At 38.4% G+C, this 27,129-nt stretch overlaps 1 long non-coding RNA gene across 1 annotated transcript in view; it reads right to left on the reverse strand.

Moving 5' to 3' along the window:
* The window catches only part of LOC148055568 (uncharacterized), a 133,452-nt gene that overhangs the window by 91,034 nt on the left and 15,289 nt on the right, over nucleotides 1–27,129 (reverse strand). The window contains exon 5 of the long non-coding RNA XR_015705244.1: nucleotides 8,061–8,204. This is a non-coding gene — a long non-coding RNA (uncharacterized LOC148055568). The remainder of the gene's footprint in view (nucleotides 1–8,060; nucleotides 8,205–27,129) is intronic.

Consider the following 27,129-nt stretch of genomic DNA (forward strand, 5'->3'; position numbering starts at 1 on the left):
GGTTAGACCTTGAAGTAGTATACAAATATGGGTATTATCATGAACAGCCTGTTATTTGATCTGTAATACTGGGAACACATGCCAGTATTTCCATATAACCCATGGCATTCAGTTTGTAAATATTTTAGAAAAAAATTCAAGAAAGCCTGAACACTACTGAAGTACGTAATCAACCTTCCTTTTTATATAATGGTTTCCTAATGCTATTTTTAATGCATTCTGTGAACTTAAGATCCAGATCACACTTTCCCTGATTCAATTTGCAGATCCATCTTAGGACTGAAGTTTATACTACTACTTCATCACAAGGCTCTGTCAGAATCACACCAGTTGATTCTGTCCAGTACAGAGTCCTATGAAAATTTACAACCCAATTTTCTTTTGCCAGAATAAACTTCTATGTGTTCAGTCTTGACACTTTCTAAAAAGATTTAAAAGCCAAATAGTGTATTGAACATACCTGGTAATGCCTTTGAGGAACTGATCTCTACTGAAGGGAAAATACAAGCACAGAAAGTAAAAGAGAAGGAATACAAACAATACTTCATCTGAAACTATCTTAATTATCTTTCCCATTGGTTAGGCTCTCCCAGGAGTAGCTAAGACACATGTATCCACCACTCACCAGCAAAAAAGTACTGGAGTATAAAGCTGTTTGCCTGCATTGCAAGGCTGTATTGCATGTCTTCTTTTCCCCCATCTCCCTGCCCCAGAATAAAGATGAAAGAACTGAGAAGATGAAAACAGAAGGAAAACACAGGAAAAATCCACCTGTATGAAAGTTTGAGCTTGGCTGAATGAGCACGGGTCAGTTAACTAAGCCAAGAAATAAACAAGTGATGGAAGTCAAGAAAAACACACAGAGAACTTCATGCTCAGGCAGAGTAACATTACCCTGCAGATAAGCTGAAGCAGCTCTCAGTGTTACTGGTTGGTGATACTGTGTGCATTAAAAGACCTCCTATAGCACAGAAAAACAATGTCAAAATAGAAGCACACACTAAGAACAGAAGGAGCACACTGACAGCAAACCAGGTATGCTTTAACTGTCCCCACAGTGCTAAAGGTGATGCAGAAATAAAATTCAGAAATGTTAATGAACCATTTACAGTTAGTCCAAGCTATAATATTCTATAATGCTCTTCACCAATTTAAAATAAATTACAATATTTAAACTTGGCATACACTTTCTACATTATTCAAATTTCAGGATATTAATATGGGCCTGTGCTCTGAAATCCTTTACTGACTGTCCTTTATTATGTACTCAGGTGAAGCTACCATTGATTTCAGTGGGACAGAGAAAGGACTGAGATATTCTTCCCTCTTATTGACTTCCACTTTCTGTTCTGTGCCAAAGTAAGATTTCAGGCTTTGGTTTATTAAAACTGTTCTACTAATGCACAGGAATGTGTTAGGAGCTCAGCACAAGAATTACTGTGTGAAATTATAAGGCTTATGTTATACAGGAGGTCAGACTAAATTATCATAATGGTCCCTTCTGGGTCTTAAAATCTATGAATAATCGGTGCCTCCATCCTAGCATAGACTGCTACTTCATCATCGTATTTCCAGTAGAGGCTAGCATCTGAGATTTCAGTGGAAATCAAATCCCCTTTCACCCTTCTAATGTAACTAGATAATTACACCAGAGAAGAAACATTTCTTCCCAACTCTTGTAGGCTGTCATACTATAAATGAGAGTAAGATACTTGTTTCCTTTCTGCTGTAATAATGTTTTAACCCATTAAAAATGTATCATTATTGTACTTCATAAGTTATTAACACATGCAGCCGCATCCAGTAACCATTTAGTTGATACTAGTGGGGCATTTATGAACCAAACCTTAATTGTGAGTTTTGTGATGGTGGAAAATTTTTAGCAGCAAGGTAGCCAAGAAAAGTTCATCCACAGTTCATATAATCCGTCCACAAGTTCATATTAGAATACAGCTGCACAGAAATGGCAGCCTGAATCTGAAGAAGGGTATCTTCCCTGGTATATCACAGTGTGAGGAAAGCCTATACCAAGTAAGGCTTTGCTGTAAATATTTGTGTGTTCAAAGATTTTTGTGTTCAAAGATTTTTCCATTTTCACTCTATTTTTTTATCCAGTGTTGGAATGCTGCCATATCACACCCTCGAGATGACGTATAAAAAAGACAGATGCTGAAGTGAATTTTAACATTTACAAAAATGCAAAGATGGCAGTGATACAGTGATATCCACCCCCATAAAAGAGGCTAGGAAAAGGTATGAGATGAACTACCAGACTAGGCAATGAAAGAGGGAGAGAAGCAGTCAGCCAAATTAAACACATCTTCAACCCAGCTGCATCCTTCTACCATTCTTTCAAGACAAATTCAGGATGGGTGATTAGCTGTGCAAAGCCCTCAGTTAATTCTCTCAGCATGTCTTAACCCCAGGGATTAAAAAAGATACGAACCCGGAGAGCTTGTTCAAATTGCACAACCCCAAACATCAGAGTTGCAGTGCAGCAGTTCCTATTTTTTTTCCTGCATGAAGCCTTCTTAAAGTACCCTGATCTGCTCAAATTACTGCTGATGTGTGAGGGAGAGTCCATCCTCTATGGCACAGAAGGAACCCATGCCACATGTTCTTTGTTAGAAACTCTGTTTTTGTTATTCTTTCTTTTCTTGTTTCTCATAATGCAGTACTATTCACAGCAGAAGTGTTCTCCTTATATCTAAAATGCAAACTTTGGATATAATTGAAATTGCTGCTTTCGCTTCCCTACCATTTTTGTTGGATCCACTGAAAAATCCATGATCTAGAAATGACAGCAAAACAGGAAATGTAATTGGACTGACACCTGCACACACAAGGGATTGGGAGGTAAGGATGAGATGAGGGCAGTCATCTGTACAGGGAGAACCATTTCATTCATTGTATAAAAGCTTATGATGCCAAGTCACACTAACAATTGTTCAATGCATAAAGTTTGGTGAGATCTGACTTCTAATTTCTAAAGCACATGTTTATAATTACCACAAAGAAAGCATTTCACTTCTATAGAATCTGCAGAGCTGCACCATGAGCCAGCTCTGAAAATTCACAGGATTACAGGCTCCTCTAACACATTTCTGTTGCTCTCTGTGAACCTCCAAATGCAGGGTAAAGGGTTCTAACTGTGTCTTTCCTTTGTGCAAACAGGGTGATTATGACAAAAGAAAGAGAATATCATAGGGAAACATATAGAATCATAGAATCATAGAATTGTCAAGGTTGGAAAAGACCCTTAAGATCATTGAGTCCAACCATTAACCTAACACTGCCAAGTCCATCACTATACCATGTCCTCAAGCACCACATCTATCCGTTCTTTAAATACCTCCAGGGATGGAGACTCAACCACTTCCCTGGGCAGCCTGGTCCAATGCTTGACCACCCTTTCGGTGAAGAAGTTTTTCCTAATATCTAACCTAAACCTCCCCTGGTGCAGCTTGAGGCCGTTTCCTCTCATCCTGTCACTTGTTACTTGGGAGAAGAGACCGACCCCCACCTCACTACAACCTCCTTTCTGGTAGTTGTAGACACCAATAAGGTCTCCCCTCAGCCTCCTCTTCTCCAAACTAAACAACCCCAGATCCCTCAGCCACTCCTCATAAGACTTGTGCTCTAGACCCATCACCAACTTCATGGCCCTTCTCTGGACATGCTCCAGCCCCTCAATGTCCTTCTTGTAGGGAAGGGCCCAAAACTGAGCACAGTACTCGAGGTGCGGTCTCACCAGTGCCGAGTACAGGGGCACTATCACCTCCCTGGTCCTGCTGGCCACACTATTCCTGATACAAGTCAAGATGCCATTGGCCCTCTTGGCCACCTGAGCACACTGCTGGCTCATGTTCAGGTGGCTGTCAACCAACACCCCCAGGTCCTTTTCTGCCAGGCAGCTCTCCAGCCACTCCTCCCCCAGCCTGTAGCGTTGCATGGGGTTGTTGTGACCCAAGTGCAGGACCCGGCACTTAGCCTTGTTGAACCTCATGCAGTTGGCCCCGGCCTAACGATCCAGCCTGTAAACCTATATAAACCTAAAACTACATTTCATTAACCTTCAATAATATATATACTTTTTCTATCCCACATGTAGGCTTATACTATCCCATTACATTATTTTTTTTTTTCCCAGAAGAGTTCTAAAGCTAATTATTTATGTTCGGCTGTTAATGATAGTAAAATGTCTCACTTTCTCCCAAAATCTATTAAGAAGTGTGAAATTACTACAATTTAAATGGACAGATAGGACAGCCACTCTTTTTTCCCCTTGGACTGTACAATACAAATAAAACTGGGATTACCCATAAAAAAAAAAAAAAATTGTCTGTATGTGTGTATATCATTTCTCTATCTGATACACATTCTAATAGTGATTTAAGGTTTTTTGGGAATTTGATTGCAAAGATTTATTGTCAGTCATCATAATTACTTTTATATTTTGAAAAAATTATATATGAAAGCATCACTATTTTCTCTGTATACATATATGTATGAAAATATACATATATACTGACACATATATACACAATCACACAGATGAAATCCATATTTCCATGATCTCCTTGACAGAGCCCAGAAGAAAGTACAGGTTTAGTAAAAGTGAACATATTTAAAGTGATTTAATAGTGATGTATACAGTTTGGATATAGATAAGTTAGTGTATTTTAGCATGAAAGGCCGCCTACCAATATTCAAGAAGACACAAAATAGAAGCACCTATTCTTTCCAAAGGCAAGAGAAGTAATTCTGCATTCCAGCACACCCAAACTGAACTAGACCACTTCACTGCAAAGCACCTCCAAAATGATCCCCTCTAACAAGTGTGTACAATGAGTCATTGACCTGATCATCTTAGAAATCCATATGTGCTAATGGAGAAAAAAGACTGGGATTTAGCTGGGGAAGTGAGAGAGATGGCCAAGAAAGCACAGCTGCATGAAATATGTAAAAAGGAGCCTTGGTCTCTTCTGGAAACCACAGAATCAGTGTGGTTTCTCTCTGCTTTCAGCTCAGCATTCTGGGAGAGCTGCCAAAAGCAAAAAGAACTGTAGGATGATAGTGAGGCTGACTGGAAAGGAAGAAGACAGTTAAAATAAAATGGGGTTTCTCTCTGAGAGGGAAAAAAAAAAAACCTGCGGTAGGGTCATGATGAAGGAAATTTCTTGGGCCAATAGCACCTCTCCTCCCAGATGGAAACTGGGGAAAGGATCCCATTTCCTCCCCAGTAAACAATGGCAAGAATTGTTAATTTTCTGGGCTCTGTCCTGGAATCAGGATTTGGCAAAAAATAATTTTGGAGAGGAAAAGCTTGGGATAAGGGTCTAGAATAAAGACAGCCAGGTGCTGGAAGGAGTACTTCAGGAAAATGAACTGGAACAAGCTGAATTTGGGGAGAAGAGCTGCATCATAACTGATTATGAAGATTCAGATAGGATGTGTGACGGACAGACCTCTTGACTGCTGGGGGGGGTGCAGTGCTCTGAATACACACCCCATGTTACAGGCAGTAAACGTCTGCATGGAAAAGAAGGAGTTGTGAGGAATGGATGTCGATGGTTAAATGCTCAGGGAGACCGTATCTCCAAAAACAGGCAGAACAAAATTTGCATAAATGAATTAACCACCATAAGACAGGTGATTATTTCAAGCAGAGGAATGTAGGTAATGTCTTCAGTCAGCAGGAGGAAGGGCAAAGTGCCTGAAACAAATTGAGCAAGATGCAGGCCATAAGACTACTGCAACTTCTACAGCATTTCTCTTCCCAAATGGCAAACTGGGAAGGTACTGCACTTCCATGCTAAGCGGGGTTATTTGGGCTCTCCTGGAACCAGGATTTGGACAAAAATAAGACACTAAAACAGCAATGGAAAATAAATGGTATTAAACAGTTGTGCTGTTATGTCTATTAAAGAGGTTATTAGATTCTAGAAAGTGATTTAGAAAACATGGTAAATGTTAATTTATATTATATCTTTTGTACATATGGGGGAAGAAGGGTCTCCTTTTTTCATATTTTTTATTTCATTCCTTAATCCTAAGCCAAGGGCTGAATCACAGCTCTGTGACAAATTGTGCAGCACTGTAAGATTGAATCTGCAAACTCTATTCCAGAACCACTTAGTACGTGCATAAATCATTTTTTTCCCTTAAATAAAAACAACCTTCTATGCGTCACTTGCATAACTTGTATTAAAATAAATTCTGCAAAGCAGGATTTGGTGGAGAATTCAGCTGCTAATAAACACAAGAAATATTTTAGATAAAAAATAATGAAAAGTACAGTTTTTTGACTAATACTCTATACACCATAGGTACCCTTTGAAGAAAAAAATCAGACAAATTTTAAATAATAATTTTTAAATATCCATACCTAAAATAATTGCCAGAATTCTGATTTTTGAAATGTAGATACTGGAAGTGTGTGAGTAGGAAAAAAATCTATTAACTGTAAAGAAATAATGCTCCTTTAAAATAAATTTAATATTCAAGAAAATTAATAGCTGTAGCATTATACCTGATATGAAAAATGCTCATAAGAAGTTTTCCCCATTCATAATTTCTAGTAGTTGTACCACAGTGGCAGCACCACTCAAAGCAGAACTGCTGGCAGGGAGACAGAAGAGGAAAGTAGGATAGACCTGCAGGTGACCTTGAAGATGGGGGCTTTTGTCAGCCAAACACTCCTGACAATCCTTTGATATGAAAGTTCTCTAAAAGCACAAGGCACTCTTTTTCTATAGTGTTTGTCAGAGGAAATTCTTAACACGTTTTTAGCAGTTATATTGGCTAAATTAATAGTTCTGAAGTATTCCTTTAAGAATTAAAAACTTTCTTAGTCCCAACAATGCAATACTCCACTAATTTCAGTCACCAAGCTCAGTTATTTATTTCCAATTGTATAACAACTGGCAGTGCTCTTATCTTTACTTAATTAGCTTCGATTTCTAATGTTAAATTCCTGCATTAGATTAAAAAGGCCATGGTAAGCCACATGCTGTCTGTAAACAAGAGGAGTCTGTTGTGAAAGGTTCATATTCAAATGCACACTGTTGATGACTAGGAAAGCTACGGGTAATCAAGGCTGTAAATCTGTCATTGTGACATACAAGTAGCGCTTAGCACCACACTTAGTATAAGGGCAAATATGAAAGTGGAAAACTTGAAGATGAGTATTGTGAAGAAAATAAGCAAAAAATTCCAAACACTAATTAGAGAGCTCTGGTTAGTTTAGGGGAGTTAAAGCCTGCATCTGAAAATTACCAACTTGGATTCACTACAGATACTGAAAAATTCTGTGATAAACCATTTGTCTGTTGAGAATCACTGTCAAAATTGATACTGCTAGATAATTATCTCATCAGAATGAGCAAGCAGTTCAGTTGGACAGATTGGACAGATACTGAAAGGTATTTTGTATCTGAAAATCTTTGCAAATGGAAGGAGTGAATTTGATATGATGATATTCATGAGTCCCTTTTATTTATGACATATGCACACCTGGGCTGGGAGAATTTTGCTGTTTGCTCCATTTTTGTGCTTGAGATAACTGCTATCTTCTTCTGCCAATCCTACTAGGTTTTAGAGATATGAATATTTATTCCCAGATTGCTCAACAGACTGATTTGACTTTTATTAGAGTTTCTGCAATGTAGATAGAGCTGAGTATGGGTAACTGGAAAGGCCTGTTCAGGCCCTGTACATGCCACATAACTGCGTTCATACGTTTATGTGAAGTCATGTTCAGTGGCTGAATGAACCACACAGTGCATCCTCTGTTAAAGAAAGTAGAGAAAATTGAGTTTTGTGCACACTGAAAATCTGTTGCTCTCTAGCATGCTGCTATATTTTATTACGTGCCTTCCACAAAAGATGTTATGATTTTGTATATCATGACAGCAGTGAAAATCCTAGCAGTAATACCCACTGAATCAAACTGTTAAAGCTGAAGTTTTATGACACCACAAGAATTACCTGTAGTAAGGTAAATCACTGAGAAAGGCAGAATTACTGGGACCTAATAAAATGCTTTAATGTCAACATACCTCTGGCCACCATATCCTTTGAGGGTATTCTTCAGTTTTATTTTACTTCCCAGCACCTTTCAGTTGCTTCCCAAGTTCACACAGGACTTTTTGCTGCACATGCAGAGGCAGTACAAAATATCAAAGAGTGATAATACAAAGTACCTACAAAATAACAAATGAACAAAAACATTAATTAAAAAAATCCATTGTCCTATTTGTCACATATTGTCTATACACATACAAGAAGAAATTACTATGGAGTAAATGCTGAAATCCCCATAATGAAGAGTATCTCACACCTCAACTAATTTTATTGATCTCACTGTGACTGAAGCTCACAGTCTTAAACTACCTTTTTTGCTACTGCTATCTCACATAGTCAGTTTTACAAAAAACCTGGATGATAGTTTTCTCATATTGTTCTTTGTTCCAAATTAGTGGTCCCTTCATAATTCTGTGAGCAAAAGAGTAGGAAGCAGCTATGAGTCATTTTGCATTTGCAGTTTTGTAGACAAAAAGAAGAAATGTCCATCGAGCATTCTCTATCCAGCTTTTGATTTACTTGAGAAGAGGCATGGATATATATCTGGGCTTTTAATAAAAATGCCAACATGATTTGAATACTACATGCCACTCATACAATTCTCTAAAATTGCAGGATTGGTCTTCACATCGAGGGGAGTGCATGGAAAGACTTGCCATTGAAATACTGTGAATAAATACTTCTGCAGTGATGCAGTTTTGACTGTCTCTGATGATTCAGTACATTGATGGATATGTAGAGAACAAGAAATATGTCAAAGTCAAAGCAGGTCTGTTCCCAGGAAAGACTCCTGTGTGGACAAGGGAGCATGAATTTCTTCAGACAAAATAAGCATGTGAGATTTCCACCATACTGACCATCTGAACTGATCAAGTTATAATTTTTGTACCCATTTCTAAAAGCAGAGGTATTGTAGGCTGAGCTTTTGGGACAACCATACTGAGATGAATCCTTTACCCAAATTACCTCAGATCTGACAAGTCAACAGTCAGGTCTTCCTGTCTCTGCACATCTGCCTGCGGAAGGTACTTTATTATCACCAAATGTTATCTAACCCTGTCCTGAGATTCTGAGTGTACTTAAGTGATACTAGTGTTTACAGTGTAGTTGCATCCCTAAGACAGCTGCAAAAGAGTGACACCACAGATCAAAGCTCTGTGGAGGTTCTTCAGGTAATGTTCCTAATCACAGCCTATTAAAAGAAACAAAATCCTGTCTGACTCATGGAGCAAATGACCTGTAAATGATGCTGCCTCGTGAACTGTATGGACAGTTCTCTGCCACACACCTTTTGCTTCAGAAAATTTAGGTCAAATAGATTTTCAATTTTTTTCTAGCAGATTAAACTGGGTCATGTTCCTAGAGAAGTGGGTCATTTTTCCCTGTAAATAAACAGTTTCATGCCTGCACATCTTTAGTTCAAAGGCTCTATTGTTTGTACTCAAAACTGCACAATTCTTTTGCTTAGCCAAGAGGCAGTGATTTTTTTTTTTTTTCCAAAGGGCAGTCTTTAGCCTGACCCAGTAAGACATATGATGTTTTTCAGTACGTGACACTGAAAAGTGTCCCTTTTCTGTCTTCCCATCAAAACACTGACTGGGGACAAAACCTTTAGCCAGTATTGATTGATTTGTGCCACTGACTTTGACAGAGCTGTTCTGATTTGTATCATGTGGGAATCCATGTTAAAAAAGATCACTGTCCAGTGCATAAACATAGAAAAGTTTTTGCTAATTTTCTAACACACCACAAAAGATTTTTCTTACATCTGTCCAGGTGCAAATAAGGACCTTTGGGAGGAGAACATGGTGCAACTCTGGCAGGGTATTCTACCTATAAAGATTCAAGCCAAACCAATGATTCAGCAGGCAAGGCTTAGTTAATTTATACAGAATGGTTCAGTTAATTGTTGTAACAAAAAAAAATCTAATAATGATATAATCTTCTCTCCTGTTTTTCTTTTCAATATTTAGGCTTATCAGTGTTGTTATCACTTATGTCACCACGAACAAAAACATGAGAACTCCCATACTGCTTAGATAAGTTTCCAAATAATTGCATGCTTGTCTAATGTCCATAAATACAGCCAGTCATTTAAAGTTCACATATGTGATTATTACGTAAGGTCATTCTTAAGCCAACCTTTCCCAATCCTTTGTGTTTTTTTTCAGAGGTAACTCACCATATTTTCAAGAGAAATGAAAACTACATCCAGATTTGACAGCATTTCTAGTTTTGCTAAGATTTTGTCTTAGGTATCTTGGTATATTTGGCCATATGAACAATAAAAAAACCTCTACTGTTGGCAATGTTTTCTAAATGAATTTGAAAAAAAAAAATCCAGCAACTGCACTGTGTCTCTTCAGTGATTTTACTCTTAAAACATTTGTTTAGGTACTGGAATGAACAGGAACACAGTAACTAACATCAGTGAACCTCTGCTTCTGAAATGCTTCTGAAGAAAAACAAAACTAAAATTAAGTTTTATGCTTTGTCAAAAGAAGATTGTAGAAGAATAACAAAATACCCAGTCTAACTTTAAATGAGTAAGTGAGATTTCAGATTGGTTTTATGACACTGATAATCTTGTTCTGGTGATTTTTACTGTATTTACTTATATATGAAAGAGGAAAGGTGGCAACACCTATGAACATAAGTAGCTTGTACGGATTAGATTGAAGAGAGTAATTCTTCAAGAAGAACACAGCACGTCCTTCAGAGATCTGTACTGTGCAGCCCCAGATGATCACGCACAAATACAGACCAAGGCAGCTGTGTTCTCAGATGAGGTCCTTGACAAATGTTTTTCATGACATACCTTTGTTTATTTTCAAAACATGGTTCTGTATTAGTATAAAACAGATTTTGCAGTTTTCTCATAATAGCATTGGACATTCTCATATCATGGCTAGATTACACATCAGATGTGTGATAAACTAAATCAGCCAAAGAAACCACATCTCATTCCAAAAGTACTTGAATCAGTATTTTTATCTCAAAAATGACAGTCGGCACCAATATGAGAAAACCAAAGAAACAAAAATCTGTGCACAAAAAAGAGATGGAAGCTGCACAGTCCTAAAAGCTAGCATTGGATTGTTTTCCAAACTTCGGGGTTGTACATATCTATTCACCTAACTACTAAAAGATTGAAAAGGCATTGATATGAAGACACCAGCTCTTCAATTGAATGCAGTGAAACAGAATGTAAATAAAGTACAGGAAGGAGATGTAAAGATAAAATGTATCAAAATGAGAAGCCAAAATTTGCTTCTGTGTTTTGGTCGTGGTTTATCTGAAAGAGAAATATAAATTCTGAGACACTCTTCAGAATAAAAGTAGCCAGAAATGAAAAAACATAGTCGTGGGAGAGAAAAGAGCTAAAAAGAAAGACTGAATAAGAGATACTTATGAAACTTTAAAAAGACTCTCTCAGACTTCTTTGTAAATGGTGGATAATATGTGATAGGAACTAAAGGGCATGGGACTACATATGCAAAAAGATAAATCATTACTTTGTTTTCCCTTGTGCTTTCAAAACTGGAAAAAGAAATGTAATAATCAAGGTAGTCTCAGAATATGAGAAATGGAAAAGGAAGAAAAAGTAGAGGAATTGTTTTAAAAAATATCAACAAAACAAGAGGAGATTGAGGGATCAAAGCAGCAGAGTGGGATGAAGCCATGAGCATGGAACAAAAATTTCAAAAGGTTGGTGTACGAGACAAGAATACTGCTGACAACCTAATTGAAGAGCTGGTGGAGGAGAGATTTGGTAACTGTGTAACTACACTCTCAATTCTGAAAACACACCAGGACTATCTACCAGTTTTGGTAATATTTGTGAGGTTTATGCCTCTATCAACACTATACAGCCCAGTGTTGACAAAGACCACTATTAGCGAAAATCAAGTTATGAAAATAATACTAAATCTCTATTTAACAGCCTGTCATAAAACTTATTTTAATAGTACTTTTAGTCAACAGTCTTACCATGCTTTTACCAACAGTTTGATCAATATGAGCATTATATCTAGCCTACAATTTCACCCACCACTTCAAAAGCTTCATAAATCATCAACTTTTATAACTTCTTGATTACCTCCTAATGTTCATACAAAACAAGGATAAAAACAAAAATCACCCTCTGATGAAAGCATGCTGAGCACTTGAAAAACTTTTATTAAATGATATCCAGTTAGCAACACCCTGTTGGGCCATCACTGTGTAGTGATGATTATGGAGTGCTCTTTCGCATAAACTGAATAAATCTCATAAATTGTTGATGGAGGTGCTTTAAAATATCAGCTATTGACCAACTTTATCCCAGCAACAGGAGATAATTGATTTAGTTTGCCTCTCTTCTAAGAAATTTTATCCTTTGCCTGGGGCTTGGGGATTGTACAGCAAACAGATCAATCCCATGTACTTTCAAGGGCTGGAGAAAAATGTTCACTCCATGCCTAGGTTTCCTGAAAGGTCTGCATCTTGCTACCTGATTTAGTGATGCTTGCCCACAATATGACAAGAAAGGAGGATGAGAGTAACCCATCTTTAACATCAAAGAGAGTTCAGATAGGGATGATTAAAGCTAAAATTGTCAGGCCAGTTTTTATGATGAGGATGGGTCTACAGCAGATGTGTAATTGAATTCCAGTTCCACTCCAGCCCCAATTCTCCCTGTTCCTTCCCTGCTCTGTCTTGACTGTTCCAGGGAGCATGCAGAGACAACAGGTGGTGCTGCACATAACACATGTAATCTCTATGCATACAGATTGCAACCTGAGGACAGAACAAAAACAAAATAGCATTGTAAAGGAGATACTAAGACCAGAAATGCCTTATGTTGCTGTTCCACCTCTATAAGGTTTGAGTAATAGATGTGTTCCACAATACTTTCTGAACTTCCACGAGGTATGGGAAATATTTTTGTTTGCCCACAGCCTTCAGTGAATTAAAAATGCTACTGGTATTTTATCCCAGTTCCTATTAGACCTATAAAGAAAATTCTTTTGTGCCACTTTTTAATCACTATTGCAGATGAAAAACTGAAATGCCTCTAGAGCTCTTCATGATATTATGTGTCTCTTTTTCACACCTCTGTGATGCTGCTTTGTTAACATATTCTGTCACTATACTGAAAAAAATCCATGGACAAATACTACTCACAAAAAAAGTTTGCTGTGGTAAGATAACTAAACAAAAACAGGTGAATTCAACTGTGGTAGGAAGTCTTATATCTCACCAATGTTGTCCTTGCAATAACGTGATATCTTACATCAGGAATATAGAAAGAAAGCCCTTTTAGACACTAAGTATATAAGCACATGTGACAAGGACCATTGGTTGCTTTGGGACTGTCAGTGCATTTGAAATTAAGGGACTTGTAAATGAGACAGGGCAAAAAGATTGAAGTTGTCTAATACTTGACTGACCTCTCTCATGAGCTCTCAGGCAAGTGCTGAGGGACCTCTATAAAATTCTTACGTGGAATTGTTTTCCTTATAATACAATCCGCAAAAGTCAATTTATCCAGTGGAAACTCTCCTACGGGAGGCAACAAGAAACACCTTAATAGATCCCCACATTAATGAGATGCACATTGAAGCCTCTCATGGCTGTTTATTGATCCAGACGTGGCATTGCCTAGAGACTTGTGACTCCTGTCTCACCCAGCTTGTGATTTTCCTTTTGCTCCCATTTTATCACAGAGTGAAAATAGACTTGAAGTCAGCCTTTCAGGCCTGTGGGCACACAGGAGCATGATTTCCATGATTACCTTCCATTTTACTATATGTAGAAACCTTTGATCCTACTTGAACCTGTTACAGAAGTAACACAGTCTGGTACTGTAAGGTGGTTCTTTCACTCAGATAACATTTTTAAATAAAGTGGCATCTCCAATATTATATTGTCTGATTCATTCTTTCTACATGTACATCAAAGGAGTTCTCCTTTAATCAAAAGAGTTCATAGCTGGCAAAGGTCTTTGGCTGCCTTCCTACCAGGCAGTTTATTATCCAGAAACTCCAAATCTCCATTAAAATATACTGGGAAAGGAAAGAAAACCAGCTCTATTTTTCTTCAGGAGTTCCTGGCTCAGGGAGTAACCCAGCAAACAATTAGTTTTAAATTTTCAGTACTCCTTGAGCTAGGTCTGCCTCCCACGTGGGAATTAATCCTTCTTCTCCTCCATAAATATGCACCAGGTGGCTTAGGAGGGCCTTAGGAAAGCCTGAAAGGGCACACTACAAAAGAGCTGTAGTGTCACATTCAGGAGGCACTGAATACTCCTTTGTGAAACATACTGTCTCTGGGCTCTTCTTCCAGAAACTACCTTCATGCTCTGTGTGAGACTCGAAAAGATTAAATTGACTGCAAGTCAGTAAACTATGTTGTGAATGGACATTAAGGGAAAGATTCTCACATAGCTATACAGTTACATTGTTAACAGAAATGGAAAACAAAAAAAAAATGTTTTACTGACCTGAAGGCAAACACGACTGATTCTGGATATACAGAAGGAGCAAAGACATGGTACAAAAAGGCATCAGCCATTTTTCATAGTACAACCGCACTCAGGGAGAAAACAGAAAACTAGAGAACAGAGGCAGGAAGCATATTCTTCCAAGATCACTTCTGCCAAAGGAAGAGCATGCAATTTACCGTGGAAATGCTGCACTTCCTTTCCTCTTCTCTTAGTGAGATTTCTTTTTATTTCTTTAAATGTAGCACTATGTCTAAGGCATATTTCCTCAGCTACTTTTATATGTCTATGACTAGTCTCTTTTATCCTTGTAGAGGCCATAATATCAAGTTCCTAGCAGGATCACAGTGAGGGAAGACAAGGTTTCAGGTTTAACAGGAGGCCCAGACGTACGGGGAGAGCATGAATATATCTGCCACAATTTTGTTACTGCTTGCCACAAGTCAGCTCAGCCTGTCTGTTCCTTATTGTAGGCGTGAAAGGAAGAGAAGCCCAAAAGTTTTCAGTGTTCCTGTAATACAGGAGCAAGAAGATTCAAGTTTTCAGCTTGTTAAAAAGCAACCAAAAGTTGACTAATAATTTACCACTAGGTACAGTTGACAAACCTTGAAAAGATGGACTTTACCAATGCAAAATGTAACGGCTAATCCATTTTTTACTAGTATCATCTGTATCAAATAAGGGGTTGTTCCTACTACATCTGCTTGCAATAAACTAGTTTAAATCCAGCATCGGTTTCAATAGTTTTTAATGGAAAAGAATAAAACAATGAAAATTTAGCATGCTACTTTAAAAAAAAAACAACAGTGCACAATATAGTCTGAATTAAAATTTCTCAATGGCAAGTACTGGGCTTCTGAAAAAATCTGCTTTTTCTTTTCAGTATTTGAACAGGACCCAAATTTTTTTGAAAATGTATTAGGGTATTATCTTTCAAAAGAATTAATCAACTCTTGTTTATAATATTCATCTAATGAGCCAAGTTGGAAATGATATTTTGTCTGAATACTCTTGCTTCAATACCTGTATATAGCATGTAATAGTTAAGTCATTCCCTCTCTTCTTTGCACCAGCTGCTTGGAAATAAGCACATGCCTGCTTACACTTAATAAGTTTTCAAAGGTGTTCACAGACACCTGTATACATATACAAACTCCATTAACAGGTAACAATATATGCAAGTACCTCCTACACACTCCTTAGTAAAATGCTTCCCTCTTTAACTGAAGGAGAAGGGGAGGATTGCTGTGGCAAGAAAAAAACCTGAAGAAATTAAAAAAGGCAGCTTGGGTGATGCTGTGTTTCAGATATAAGAGGGCTATGGGTCACATAGCTTATGTGCAGATAAAAGTTTCCCAAAAGTTATGAATGCTTTGACTACAGCCAAGGAGGTTCATATCTGAACTTCCTCAATGCTCAGAAATTTCAGAATCAATAGTTTGGCATTGGTCCATTTTCTTTTAGTGCCTTCATAGGCACTATGTGTCACACAACAAATAGGACATGCTCACACCTTTCAGAAATAAGCCTGAAGGCAGAACAAGTAGTCCTTCAATTGCCCATGTAGTAAAATTTAACTGTGGGATTTTCTATTTCTTAATGTTTTCTTAACATGAGTTCTCATTCCCAAAATTACTCAGAGCTGGTCATTTTATCAAGTAAGCTGTGCTCTATCAGACTTGCAGATGGTGACCTGTAAATGCAGCATGAAGTGTTTTGATCTGTTACTCCACTTATCCTTACAGCCTAGTGAGAGTGCTAAAGGGAAACCATTATCCGAAAAGGTGTCAGGTCAGTGCAGAACTGAAAAAGAACCACTCTGAAACTTGTATCAGAGAAATGTGATGCTTAGTCACAAGAAATTCTTTTAATGTACACATGACATTTGCCCCTGGATTCATACTGGGAATGAGGCTGACTAACATTTTCTAAACATTCCAGAAACTCTCTCCAGTTTAATTCATTGCAGAAAACTTGTTCAGGAGGGAACAGAACATTTTCTCAAACTCTTTGCCTGGCACAGCACAAGGGAAAAAAGAAAAAAAACAAACTAAAACACAGTTTTAAAAGCCAATACTCCCATCTTGTGGTTCATGAAGAAAATGCACATATCTAAAAAAAAAAAAAAGAAAAAAATCATAGTTTCATGCAGAGAGTTTATAAATAAGAATTTACTTGAACAGAATTTTTCTTCCATGTCATCATTAAATTTGGATCTTAGAGCTGTCAACATTCTATTCAGAGAAGGAAGGATGTGGAATTTTTTTCATCCACATCTAGCCACAAGACATGGAGTTTCTTCAGCAAATTCCTAATTGCAGGAAGTTGAGAGGAAGAAGTCCACTTCTGCCATACTTTGAATTCAATGGCTCCTGAATGAAGGCAGGGATGTGATGGAAGCTCACAGGCCAGTGGGGCAGTAAGTAGTACTAGCAGTGAAGAGTACATGATGGAGCACAAAGAAGTAGTTCATTCACAGCACCTGGATGCAATTGATACAACTCTGATTTCTGCAATTCTATAAGCCTCAGAAGCAGGGGCAAGTCTCACTTTTCCTAGGTCTTCAAAAGATTTTTCTTCTTGATTTGTTAGCTAACTGCATAAGGCTGAAATGAAGAGTATGTGGCTGATGTGCCTCATTAAAGGCCCTATATGGGTCCGATGTTAGGTACCCGTATATCCTACTTACTTACACAAATCATTGCTGAATAAACTTGCTTCCTGTATCATTTCACTGTGTCCTTACAAGTATTAAGATAGTATGTATCCTGTTCCTACATTAGCATCTCAAAGGAAAAATAGTGATAGTTTATAATGTGTGCTAATGCCAATACCAATGTGAGAGTTCTTCTGCTCTGTTTGGAAGACACTGACACTGAGCTATTTGCTTTAATGTTTGGACATAGCCAGTTCCTGGGAAATGCCAAGCATAAAGTTTCAGAAGATAATGTTGTCAGTGGAAACACAGCTGGAAGCATGGTTGTAAAGTTGGAATGGATGACAATTACAGAGATGATGAGTCAGTAGTATCATCTTAATGAGAAGAATCAAATATGGAAGGACAAAACTTTCTAAAGAAGCTTGAACATCACTTAAATATACTGGGTCACATAATACAACTCAATATATAGAATGGGAAGATTTAGAGAACATTAAGGCTCAAGCTCATAAACACTGTGTTTTGTTCTCACCTATCTCCCCATGTGACTGAAATGAGACCAAGGTCCAGACTATTGACTTAGAAACGGGACTACTTGGAAATATGTGAACCATGCATGTAGTGAGGGGTTCTGTCTTACCAAAGTGGAAAGGGTGAAACACAGAGAGCTCTCATGCATGTTAACAGCATTGACAGCAGATGAAGCTGGCCTTGAGAGCCAGCTCAGTGCTCAACAGACATAGTAGATGTAACATTTCAAAGCAAAAGATTCATCCGAGGGCACTTAAAGAGCTGGCTGATGTCATAGAGAGACCTCTCACAATGATTTTTCAATGCTCTTGGGAATCTGTAGAAGTCCCAGTTGACTGGAAGCTGGCAAACGTTGTTCCAGTCTTCAAGAAGGGCAACAGGGATGACCCTGGTAACTACAGGCCTGTCAGTCTCACCTCTGTGCCTGGAAAAATCATGAAGATTATTCTGGGAGTTACTGAAAAGCACCTGAAAGACAACGCAGTCATTGGCCCCAGCTGGCACGGGTTCACAAGGGGAAAGTCCTGCTTCACAAAATTAAGTTCTTTCTATGACAAGGTTACCCACCTAATTGACCAAGGGAAGCCAGTCAATGTAATCTTTTTGGATTTCAGTAAAGCTTTCGATACCATCTCTCACAGTATCCTCCTGGACAAAATGTTTATCCATACAGCTGGATAAACACATCATGCAATGGGTGAGCAATTGGCTGACAGGTCTTCTGGCTCAAAGGGTTATAGTAAATGGGGTTACATCAGGCTGGCAACCAGTCACTAGCGGGGTTCTGCAGGGATCCATCTTAGGGCCAGTGCTCTTTAATGTCTTCATAAATGACTTGGATGCAGGACTTGAAGGTTTGTTATCTAAGTTTGCCAACGACACAAAATTGGGAGGAGCTGTTGACACTCTTGAGGGCAGAGAGGCCCTGCAGAGAGATCTGGACAAATTAGAGAGCTGGGCAATCACCAACCATATGAAGTTTAACAAGGGCAAGTGCTGGATTTTGCATCTGGCACATGGCAACCCTGGATTTACATACAGACTGGGGAACGAGAGGCTGGAGAGCAGCCCCGTGGAGAGGGATCTGGGGGTTCTGGTTGACGGCAAGTTGAACATGAGCCAGCAGTGTGCCCTGGCAGCCAGGAGGGCCAACCGTGTCCTGGAGCGCATCAAGCACTGTATTACTAGCCGGTCAAGGGAGGTGATTGTCCCGCTTTACTCTGCACTGGTGCTGCCTCATCTTGAGCACTGTGTGCCATTTTGGGCGCCACAGTACAAAAAGGATACGAAGCTACTAGAGAGTGTCCAGAGGAGAGCCATGGAGATGGTGAAGGGTTTAGAGGGGAAGCCGTATGAGGAGCAGCTGAAGTCACTTGGTCTGTTCAGCCTGGAGAAGAGGAGACTGAGGGGAGACCTCATGGCGGTCTACAGCTTCCTCACAAGGGGAAGAGGAGGGGCAGGCACTGATCTCTTCTCCCTGACTACCAGTAATAGAACCTGAGGGAATGGCAGGGGGATGTGCCAGGGGAGGTCTAGGTTGGACATTAGGAAAAGGTTCTTCACCCAGAGGGTGGTGGAGCACTAGAAAAGGCTCCCCTGGGAGGTAGTCACAGCACCAAGCCTTGACAATATTCAGGAAACATTTGGACAACACCCTCAGGCATATGGTGTGAATTTTGGGGTTGTCCTATGCAGGAACAGGAGTTGGGCTCGACGATCCTTGTCCCTTGCAACTCAGGACATTCTATGATTCTATGAAGATTCACAAAGTGCATTTTCAAAGACAGCAACAACCAGTCAGGAGGGTTCGAACTGTTCACTAACAAGCCTGCTAGCAAAATGTCTCAACAGAAGTGTTTAGCTAAGGTTCATAACCCAGAAATTGCAACTCATCAGGTGAACGGAGTTCTCTGTCCGCAAATTTGCTCATAAACCAGACCCCCAAAGCAGCGTCAAATTATGAGGGAGCACAAGACTGAAGTTGGGGCATGTCAGCCTCAGAGGAATGAAATGCCATATTCATAGGATACAGACAGTAAAAAAGGGAGAAAAGACACAAGAAGAGCAGCAACAATAACATCTTTAACTCTCTACGTTACTCTGTAAGTACACAGGCCAAAACACCTTCAGTGAGTCTTGCACTGAGTCCTGCATTGAGGCCTGACATTGAGTTCTGCACTGAACAAGAGGCCGAAGTAGAAGACCTGTGGAGGTCCCTTTCACTTAATTTTTTCTGTGACTGCATATTTTAAGAGCTTAGGCATAATGCTATAAGAAATATTGTAAATAGAATAGATCTAAAGCCATATTAGGGAAGATTGTAAATAGAAGTCATTGATTTGTCTACAATATAGATACAGCACCCTCTAAGGCAATTTGCACAGTTTCTCTGCCAGTCTGGTCTAGTCTCATGTAAGGTCATCAGAAATCACGTCAACCGTATCCCAATCCAACATGATAACCTTAGTCCAATGTGACAGATGTCAAAGATAAACCGGGGCTAATCATTTAATTGCTGACTATAGGCTAAGAATGCTACCTTAACAATTAAAAACTGTTTTTGTGGTCAGTAGAACTAGTGAAGTTTGTTTCAGAATTTGTCTTCTTTGCTCTCTCGTATTATTCAACACACGTATTCCGTATCGTCGCCAGGGAAAGAATCAGCAGTAACGTGGCTGGTCTGAAGGACTAGCTGGCAGCCATCTGCTGCCAAATAAAATGTGTAACAGTTGAGTTCTGCCTCCACTTTGTTCTGGGGACACAATGACCTGGATTCAACTCCTCCATCCAGCTGCTGTATTTGCAAAATTTATAGAAACACACTTACGGTTGAGATATCCTCCCTCCTCTAAATGTGATTGAAATTAGCCAGCAATTTCAAACCCTAGGGTGTACAAGCAAACTGTTGATTACATAAGCCTTGTTTTCTAGGCTCAATCCAAATATTTATATTGATATATATTTATTCATTTTAATCAAAGCATTCATGCAATGGAGGCAAGTAAAAGACAGCTGAGAAGAAATTCGGACCATGAATGTTTTTTCCCATTAGAAATCAGAACAAAAACCAATTCTGCCAGGAAAGAGAATTTTTCAAAATCTTCCTTTGGGTCAGACAAGCTGTATTTATAGCCTGTGATTTATTTCAAGTGACAAGTAATTTGAACTGAAATAGACTTTGTTTCATTTTCTTATAGCTAGGAAATACTGAAAGACCAGAAAAAGTCAGAACGCTTTAACTCCCTTCAAGCAATTTTTACAAAGTTTTTGTCAGATTTATATATTCCTATAGAAAACACAGATTTTCATGAAAAGTTCTTCCCATAGAAAACTTTACATCAGAAAAATATTGTGGAACTGTAATGTGCCACAGATAAATAGATCTTTCAGGACTTCACTGTTGCTAGAGGCAGTAAGTGTGCAACATCTGTAACAGTGCAATAGATACAATGATCTTCAGCCTGAGGCAGCTCCTGAAGTCATACCTTCAAAATTTATGCATGACTTTCTACTCCACCTATTGTTGAAATATAGATACCAAGTGGGGATATGCATAATTACCAAATTAGCACACAACTGCTTCCTACAAGTATAGAATTCCAAACGACTTCCTGCTTGCTGAATTATGTTACTAACTTGTTATGCTAAGAATACAAGTTGAATTTAACTGCTAAGTAATACCATAAGGTTTCAGATCTTCAAGTGCAACATGAATTCTACATTACTAAACAGGAATGTTGATATTGATACACAGTATTAAAATAAGTGTATTACAAAAGGTTACATTGATCACAAAGAGCCAGATTGTGCTTCCATGAAAAACAAGGAACCAAACCTGATCCAATTACTAGATCACCTGACTTTTGCTTATCAGTTATGAAATCAGGGTCTCAATAATTCAAAGAAAAAGTTTTGGGTTTGGTGAAATCTTTATGTCTATGTTCCCCTTGTATGGGTGTTTTTATTTTGGTTTTGTTTGGATTTTTTCCCCAGAGGGAATAAGTGCATTTGGTAGAACTTGAACTGATGACTGGCAATGTTTGCTCCTCCCCAACATGCTACTGGGGATTTTCAGATTTGTTCACCATTTGGCCTGACATTTCAGAAAAAATGAGAAGAAAAATTGTATGCCCATTTTCTTATCTGAGACAGGATATTTTGGTTGCTGAGAGTGTGGAGTGATATGCCTTACCTGTCTCTTTCATAATCACACCAGGCCAGTGTTCACTAGGTCAACAAGTTTCAGTCCATCAGAAGTTAAGTATCCAGTAACTCATTTTTAAGTATGACACTCAGAATGGCAGAGTGTCAATAACAAAACTGGAAGCAGTTTTCCACTACACAAAGCTTATAGTCTACTAATGAAGATATTTCTTGGAAAGTGGGAAACCTTCAGGCAATGGACATAACTGAAATTAGTACCCTAAGTGGGTGGCATCCTAACAATCGACTGTTGGGTATTTTAGCTTTCTTTTCTTACCAAGTCATGATTGTAGCTTCTCTTTTGCCTTTTGTTTTTTGACAGATATACAAATCTAGCTTTTCATCTTCATGGCTTTGTGTTTGTTAACAGTAATGAAAATGGAAATAAAATCTTTCAGGTGTGACTCATTTCACCTCACTTCAGATTTCTATAACATAGATTTTACATATGAGCTTATTCTTGCAGGCTCTCTATATAGTCAGTGAAGAGAAACTGACACTTTTAAGACATGATTCATCTGAACACCTGTAGACACCGATTTTAGAATGACATTAACCACTGCATTCCTCTGTGGTCATTTCACAGAGCTTAGGGTACCTTCGATGCAAATATATCTACCTGTACCTAGATGAACCCTGCACACTAAGGAAACTGGCTAATAACTTCCATTATCCATGTGAACATAATGCTATTCTTGGGCCGAGTAATTTTACATTATTCAATGTAGTAATGCAGCTATTATTATCATACACTAAATGTTTGTTTTTATTACTGCCCAAATGAGTCTTTGAACTAAAAAAATTGCAGTTTGCACTGTTCTACTCTTATGCCATGTGTGAGTGATCATACTGGGTAATTTCTGCATCATTATTAATTGTATTTATGGCAGTGCCTATGTAGGAACAAAACCAGAACCATCCATAGTGAAAACAACACTCTATAAACACCACCTCCACACAAGCAAGACAAGTGAAAAATTGGAGAAAAACAAATAAATAAACAGAAGCAATACACACTGTAACACTGCAGACTGCACATGCACTTTATAGTTCAGTGGTTAGGCACAGAAGGGAGAACCTAGACAAGCGAAGGTGGACTAAACAGATGAGAAGAAAGGTACAAAGAGACTGAATCATCTAGCTGATCTACTCAGGATAAAATGCAACTAGTCAGAACTCTAGAAAACACTATTAGGATCTGTTTCTGCTCTGTTTAACCTATGTTAACAGTAGCTTTGCCAGCTTAATTTTCTGCTTGGCTTTTCCCTCCTGTTTCATTCCAATATCTTGTCTGCCAGACAGAGCATTGTCTGGGTCCTGATTTCACAATGATGTCCAAGACTGCCCAGACAAGACTGTATCTGAGTCTGGGATATTCCAAAGCAGTGGGATGGAATCATTCGGTCACCATTTCAGCTTTTTTCTCCCAAATTTAGCAGTACAGCCTCACCAATTCCAGCAGCCACTTGGACAGATTTCGTCTTTAATTTCAGAGTGCATTAAAAAATGACCAAAACTCAAGTATTCACAGCCAGTCCTATATACAATAGAAAAAAGCTGCACTCGGTAAGGAATCAGCTGGCCAATTCTTGGTTATTGATGGTACCAGGGCAAAGGAGGAAAGTGGGCCTTCTTGCCTACCATCACCTTAAAAAAGAGTTAGAGACTTTTTTTATAAGCAAAATAAAAACCATCTTGACCGGAAATTGTGTACATTCTTCTCTCAGAAATTAAACACTCATAGATGTAAAAAACACATAAAAATAGAGGAGTTTGCATCTGCAAAAGTCACATAATGCTGCAGTAACATAGACTTCTGGGAAATCTTTCCAAATATTATATCGTTCTATTTCTTATCCTACATAGCCAAGGAACTCAGCTCAGCAACAGTTTCCTCCATCTTTCATGGGAGCAGATCCTTCTGATGAAAGGATGGGAATTTTTAGTAGCAGTTGTGTTTTTTCTCTTGCCGAAGAATGAGAATTAACTTGAGGAGAAGCCCATGACCTATAGAAAGAGTCACAAGTCTGAAATGAATGCATCCTTTCCATCAAAATACAGTTACAATCGAAGACTCTCCATTTGGAAAACTGATGGAAAAAAAAAAAAATCAAAGAGAATGCTCCAAGCACCAGACAGTCCCAAACAGTTGTAATAAATAAACCCAGTTTTCATGACAGACTACATATGTAATTAAAATAATGGGAGCTAAAAATTAAAAGAGCTTTCACTCAACCACGTAAAGATGATTCTATGTGAGAAGGAACAGCTGAATGCAGCTGCTGTTCAGCTACTTAAGTATGGGAAAGTCTGGGTGAGAGCATTTTGTAGGTGTCTCTTTTGTGGTGGCAAAATTTTAATCTATGATTTGAGATTTGCATCCAAAGAAAAGCCATTTGGTCTTCTCTCTTGGCATACATAAATTTCATATCTAGTTCACACTCTTAAGCTTTGTCGTACTATCGTCCAGTGCCATCCATAAAAAATAATTTTCTGTCTCCCATTTAAGAAACTCTTGCTGTAGACTGAAGAGAGAAAAGTTATAATGCTATGTCAAAAATTAACAAGGCACATAAGGTTCTGTACTAACATAGCCCATGAACCTAAATGGGATTAATATACATACTAAGCAGTTTTTAATCCAAGCCACCCAGCAGCCATGTTTTAAGGAAGACATTTATTTCAAAAATTTTGAAAAAAGAGTTTCAGATTCATGGATTTGCTGTGTTATCATTCCAGTCTGAGTATTTCTGGTACTCTGCCATTATGAATAAAGTTAGAGCTACAGATTTTCTATAAGAAAAATAAATAAGGTTTTTTAATTGTAGAGGTTTGGTCACTTTCAACATTCTGATAATAAATACCTTTCTTTGTCAACATGATCATAGAATCATAGAATCATTAAGGTTGGAAAAGACTCTTAAGATCATCAAGTCCAACCATTAACCTAACACTGCCAAGTCCACCACTAAACCATGTCCTCAAGCACCACATCTATCCGTTCTTTAAATACCTCCAGGGATGGAGACTCAACCACTTCCCTGGGCAGCCTGGTCCAATGCCTGACTACCCTTTTGGTGAAGAAATTTTTCCTAAAATCCAACCTAACCCTTGCCTGGTGCAGCTTGAGGCCGTTTCCTCTCGTCCTATTGCTTGTTACTAGGGAGAAGAGACCAACCCCCACCTCACTACAACCTCCTTTCTGGTAGTTGTAGACACCAAGAAGGTCTCCCTTCAGCCTCCTTTTCTCCAGACTAAACAACCCCAGTTCCCTTAGCCTCTTCTCATAAGGCTTGTGCTCTAGACCCATCACCAACTTCGTGGCCCTTCTCTGGACATGCTCCAGCACCTCGATGTCCTTCTTGTAGGGAGGGGCCCAAAACTGAACACAGTACTCGAGGTGCGGTCTCACCAGTGCCAAGTACAGGGGCACTATCACCTCCCTGGTCCTGCTGGCCACACTATTCTTGATACAAGCCAGGATGCCATTGGCCCTCTTGGCCACCTGAGCACACTGCTGGCTCATGTTCAGGTGGCTGTCAACCAACACCCCCAGGTCTTTTTGCTGCTAGGCTGCTCTCTAGCCACTCCTCCCCAATGATGTAGCTATTAAGAAAAACTTGGTTGTAATTTGATCAATGGCAGTAAAAAGCATATGGTGATTTTGTACTAAATAATGCACAGGTTCCTCCCCTCTAAGATTTGTTTTCTATATTGCAGAATTGTCTTGCCACTGAAAGTAAGTAGTGAGGTAAATTGTGAATGAGATACCATAGCAAGGTAAAGCCTATATTGTGTGCTTGTCTCGTACAGTACCATGAAACAACAGTTTGTATGCCAGCTGCACATCTCCTCAGTGTCAAAATATAAGAAAATGTTTACAAATTTATATTCACCAAATGTGGTGTTCAGTGTCTGTCCATACAAATCTACAATTATTTGGCTCTATTTTACATGATATTGTCATTTCATACCTAAATGCCTTATTTGTAACATGAATGGAAGATTTTTTCCTTTTTTATCAGCAGCTTCCCCAGACACAGCCACTTCCTGAAACAACTTCTGCTGCATAATGTTTCCTTAAATTCTCACTGTCTGACATTGATCTGTACTTATTTCTGTGTTAGACGTGCTTCTGTCAATAGAGGGACTTTGCCCTTCATTTTAAAAAGCAAAAATTTGTTCCATATTTAAAGTACAAAATAGTACTGAAATGAGTATTTTGGGCCTCTAATGGAATTTTGAATTTATAATTAAAAAATGAAGGTTTTTTTCTTCTCTTGCATTAAACAGAGATCTTTTAAAGCTCTCTCTTTATCCAGCATGACCCTTGATATCTCTTAATATAATAAAAAACACTAGCAGGAAAACACTGTTGAGAAGTCTAGTTAATGTGTTTTTCTATAAAATACAAGATGAAGACAGTTCATCCAGCAAATCTGATTCAGTGCAACACAATTTGGAGATTATGAAGGAATGGCTTCTCTGCGTATTTGGCATGTAATAAACAACAATGATTCATACCGGTAATTTACAATTATTGTCAATATTAGCACAAATAAATTATTACTTTAGAATATGGCTTGAAAGCTAATGTTATTAAGACACTATTCTGCCACTATTTTACACTATTTTAAAAGCTAATTGAGTTATTCAAACTGTTCCTGCTAAGAACAGCTAAAAATACCAGGACAGATCTAAATCTGGTTTCAATGAGAATAGGTCTTTTGAAGTCACCTGAAGATGGACAAGGAAATAGAGCTATATAAAGTATTTCTCAAAATACCTGCAACAGAATGGGATCCTGGATATTTGAATTATCTGACTGTTATTATTATGGCTAGACTGAGGCTAGAGACTATCTCACTGTTTCTATGCTATTTAAATATTACGTCATTGATGCTTTAATGTCAGTATATCTACAATCAGACACCAGAAATCAGGAATTCTGAACACTTAGGAATTTAAATAACGTTTGCATAATCTGTTCAAAATTAGGTAATTAGAAAGGCCCAGACATTCAAAGTCTCAGCATAGTAATTTTTATGATAAGCCCTTTGTACTCATTTTAATTAAGTCAGGATAGGAAAAAAATCAGTTAAAATGGGTTATACAGTGTCTTTTTACTGCTACAGAAATTTATATCTGGGCCCATGATGGACATCAC

Source organism: Nipponia nippon, unplaced genomic scaffold, assembly GCF_047370975.1.
Source record: "Nipponia nippon isolate SJK-2023a ecotype South Korea unplaced genomic scaffold, ASM4737097v1 scaffold_20, whole genome shotgun sequence".
In the NCBI taxonomy this organism is placed as follows: domain Eukaryota; kingdom Metazoa; phylum Chordata; class Aves; order Pelecaniformes; family Threskiornithidae; genus Nipponia; species Nipponia nippon.